Source organism: Panthera tigris, chromosome D2 (genome assembly GCF_018350195.1).
Source record: "Panthera tigris isolate Pti1 chromosome D2, P.tigris_Pti1_mat1.1, whole genome shotgun sequence".
NCBI classification, from domain to species: Eukaryota; Metazoa; Chordata; class Mammalia; order Carnivora; family Felidae; genus Panthera; species Panthera tigris.
The window spans coordinates 42,139,483-42,144,476 of record NC_056670.1 but is presented as its reverse complement, the minus strand read 5'-3'; positions in this window follow the sequence as shown (position 1 = coordinate 42,144,476).

Sequence of the window (4,994 nt, the reverse complement as noted above, 5' to 3'; positions counted from 1 at the left end):
ACACACACACAGACCCACGCTGTGCCCTCACTGTGTACACTTAGGGATTCTAACCTTTTTTTTATGGGTGCCATTCTGCCTAGAGATAATTGTTCAATTTCAATAAATTCAGTGAATTGCAATAAATTTGGTTTGGATGATGCTCAAGAGACCACTGCTCATTTACTCTCAGATGTCAGGCTGGAGGAATCTGAGAGACCCTCCGTGGTGGGCGACACAGTGCACCCAATGCTGTCTGGCACACAGCTCACCTCTGTTCCCACGTAGCAGTCTTTGTTAGGATTACTGACATTACCTGCATTCCTGAGGGTGTCTCAGGGCTTTCCCAGTTACTCAGTGAGCCACTTCAAGGTGGGATTCCTGTTCAGTTTGCCTCAAGTTGGGAAGCCTCTGAGACACCTCTGTGAACGGGTGAAGATGAATGTTTCCAGCAGAAGGGTCAATGTCTTGTCTACAAGTCCGGGCTTTCATAAGGGGAGCATTCAGGGTGTTTGGTACCAAGGCCTTTAGACAACAACGGAGAAAATTTGGGTACAGCAAGCAATCCCAGGGAACTATCCTGCTGGTATCGCCTAAAGTTACTGTACTCCCTCTCACATTTACAAAAGACCTTACAACATCTGACCTTACAACATATTTCCTTGCTTTCTCTTATTTGATTTTTACAACAACCCATTATGGAGGATGAGCTGCTTGATTTTACAGATGAAAAAAACTGAAGCCCAAAGAGTTGACTGATTTGTAGAGGGTAGTGATCAATTTTCTTGGAGGATCTAAGTCTTTGATAACTTTCTGGCCAAGCTGAAGGTCACTATTCAGTGTTGATCTCTACAACGTGATCTACAGCAAGTTCATTATGGGAATGGATTTTTTCAAGTCATTGAAAACTTTAGGAACCATAAGACCACCAGTACACATGAGTATGGAATTTCCATATGTGGATATTTTCTGCCCATCACTCGGAGGGTACATCTGACTATAACTTATGGGCCATAGCCATTGGTAAGAGAAATTATTTGGTTGGAAGATGACAAAACCATTGTCTAAAGCATGGGTCAACAAACATATTCTGTAAAGAAAGCCAGATAGTAAATATTTTAGGCTCTGTCACTACTACTCAGCTCTTCTGATGGAGTGTGAAAGCAGCCACAGACAATATGTAAGTTATGGGCATGGATGTGTTCCAATAAAATGTTATTTACAAAAACAAGTGGCAGGCTGGATTTGGCTCTCAGGCTGTAGCTTTCCAAACCCCAACGTAGATTCATTAAGACATTTCTGCTATTGAGACCCAAGACTCAATTCTGATTGTTTGATATATGAGACTGATAGGCACTCCCCAAATCAGAACAAATTAAGTGGATGAAAGCAGCCATCTACTGAAATGATTAAGATGTTTTCTCTAAATGATTGGCTGAGCCAATTAAGATTGAACAATTATTGGCCCAAAGACAATAAACATCCAGTCAGTTTTATTAAACCTTGTTTGAAGAAAATTCAGGAACTTGAAAGCAAGAATTTGTTAGTATTTATTCAACATCATGTGAATGTGTGTGTATGTGTGTGTGTGTGAGAGAGAGAGAGAGAGAGAGAGAGAGAGAGAGAATTCAAACTTTTCAATAATTCATTAAGACCTGCTTTAGTGGGTCTGGATGGAATGACTCTAAAGATAGTCAGCCTCCCAATTTCCATCTTGTCAGTCTTCCTTTGTGTGTTCTGTCTTCCCTGGTTTGTTCTTGTAGAGGGGAACCATCCTGGATTATGGTCATAAATATTCACGTAACTGGAAAAAAATTAATTCCTGCTCTAAAAAATAAACTGATGTCTGGTTTATATATTGATCTTTTGGTATATGAGTCTGATTAGTATAAGTTGGTCCCTGAAAACCTTTTAGAGGGCAGGGAAAATAATTTCTTGTCTCCCAGTGATGAAGACCAACCTACACCAGGGTGGTCCCACAGCATGGTATCCTTGGAAACCTTGTTTGGAGGTTGAATGAGATTGTGGCATCTCCATCATGTCTTTTTCTAACTACAACATAATTATTTCTTTTAACCTAAGCAGGGCGTATGTCCAATGTCACTTATCTCAAGTAGCATGTGTAAGTTGCAAGGTATAAAAGGCAAGTAACAGAAATTGTATCCTAGAAAGTTGATGTAGGGTATTGAAATTACTCAGTGACCAGGGCCTTTAAAGATCCTAGAGCTGGAAATGTTTGCTTTAACTATCATATAATCCAGTGGAGACAAAAACAAACTTAAGAGTACTTGAACATGTTATTTGATTGCAAAGGTATTGTAGTCAGGATAGGTTAGGCTTATGCTATGCTAACAATTCCCAAATTTCAGTGGCTTAATATAGAAAGGTTTATCCCTGCCTTTACAGAGTCTCTTGAGTCTGTGGTAAATGTGGATGGAGGGTAGGCTCTGCTCCATTTATTCACTCAGGGGCCCAGGCTAATGAAGACTCCACCACCTGGAATGTTAACACTTGCTGTACCAAGGGAGAAGAGAACCTGGAGAGTCATGTAGGGGCTTTTAAAACATTATTTCCTCTAAAATTCCATTAGCCAGAATTTTAGTTGGATAGCCCACCTATTCAAGGGAGCTTGGGAATGTAGTCATTTGTATGTCCATCACAGGCATGCCATTAGCATGGGTAGCCAGGAAGACATCTCAGATGGGGTTGGCAGCAGATGGAAGACTGAGAGCACTAGCTTGAAAAGAGGGAAAACAGCATGCCTGCTTCTGGATATGTCACCTAGTTCTCTGTCTGCGCCATCCCAAAGTTCTACTAACAGCAGGGTGCCATTTTCTAAATGAATAGATAGAAAACTCTCTTATTAAGGTTCTATTAAGACTGGCCAGTGAGCCACCACACAGAGGCTATTTATATCTAATTATTTCATAAACAGAATGTCTCTTCTCTCATGACTATCTCTACTAATAATTCTAACAGCCAAGTTCCTGAACACATCCTACTGGAAGGGAGATGAGGGTGTCATATTCTCAAACTCCTTCCCCTTGTGGTTAATTCTCTTGAGTTTTAGGGACACCAGTTAACCACTAGTAATTTAAGGTAAATGACATAACCCAGCTTTAATTGCCCCAGTCTCTTGCCTTAACTGAAAACATAGGTGTTCCCTGTGCCCATATGCCAAATAAGGAAACCAGGAGATGAAGGGGTCAGGAGAGGAGAAGGAGCAGTGCAGAAGTGGCCTGCATGAATCCAGAAATGACATGCCAGGGGATACTCTTCTCAAGCTTTCATCAAACCACTGGAAAGTTAGGTTCAGCTGGATTCATTTGAAGAGGATAGCATGGGATGAACAGGGAAGAAATTGTGGGGGATGAAGATTTCTTTAGGCCCTTACATTTTGAGGTGAGAAAAGAATTCACTAGTGGGTTGTGATGCAGTGAATTGAATCACATTTTTTTTTTTTCAAAAAACAAGCTTGAAAAAATTTTGGCCAACCTGGTACAAGTTCTCTGGAGTGAGAATCAGAATTGTCTGCCATCAGGCCAAACTGGCTGGGCCCTTGGGCACCCCACCCTCAGTTGCTATATGTGGTTTTCTTTGGGAAGGGCATGACCTCATGCAAGCAATCCTTGCAGCTGAGCATCAACTTATTCCTTGAAGGGGCTCTAGGCAGCACATCTCCATGTCTAGCACAAGTTTTGCACCCATTTCACTCTCTTTGTTTTGATTTCTACCTTGAGAGGAACTTCAGAGATCTATCCAGATTGTAGAGCTAGACAAAAAACTCAAGCAAATATATCTGGCTTGGATAGAAAGCCTGGAGTGTAATCAGCTTAGTTGGTGACCCATTTCCCCCCTCACTGGTTAACTGCTAAGCGGATTTTCTTCCTTGAGGCCTTTTGTAGGGTACAATGTATATCATGAGTCTTAAGGGAACTCATGGAATTTCAATATTCACCAGAAAATACCCCAAGTAATAGGGAAGTAGACTTTTCTGCTTTTCAAGAGTCTGTTGGTGTGGGAAGGGAATCAATATATCTACTGTATGTTAGGTACTTTATTCTATATAACCTCAAATTTTCCTAGAAATGTTATGACGTGTTTATTAATTTCCCTATTTTTCAGAGGAGAAACTGAGATTCATGGAGCTTAGTGACTTTCCAAAGATCTCAAGACAAGGAAGCATAAGCTAGAGAGAAGATCCCACAGGGTCTATGAAGTTTTGTCCACCAGTGAATTCCTGACACCTAGAAATTGTGTGGTTTAGAGCACATGGCCAATGTTTGTTGAATGATTACTGAGTAACAAAGTACCCCAAATCACACATATCTCACCTTAAAATGTAAGCCTTTATCATGTGACATACACAGCATTCAGGATCCAGGATAAGAAACACACTTTGGTTTAATCAGAAAACACAATCTTGTGGTTTAACCTCTGCATCATGATGCTTCTCTGACTCTGGTCATCCAAGTGGCAAGAACAGCTGCCTTAATACAGTAGAGGAATGAATCCATCACGCCAGGTGTGGAGAGAAAGCCAGAGATGGGAGTGGTCACATCTTTGTTACCCACCATGCATTCACTTCTAGAGAGTTGTTGAAAATTCTAGCTTTCAGGAGCCAATTGTGATGAAGTATTGGATGGATTCTGGCCAAATAACTTGAACCATAGTGCTCAGGATAGTATTACTTGCTGGTTTCTTGGATCTTTTTGTAAGAAACTGAGGAAAGACAGTATCAGTGCTGAATAGGACAACTGGCTTAGAGTTTGCTTTCTAGACTTGAGAACTAGAAAAAGGATAAATTTTGTGACCTTAGTTAAGACACATAGCTCTCTCTTCATGAGTTCTTATTGAGCTTGTGATCTGGGCCATAACAGACCTCAGAGCATCCAGGGACTTTGCCACTGCTGTGCTGACCTACATCACCATGGATTACCAATAATAGGATTTGCCACTCGGAAGCTTGGACTATACTTACTCAAAACTTGCAAGGTAGTTTCTTACAGAGGAAT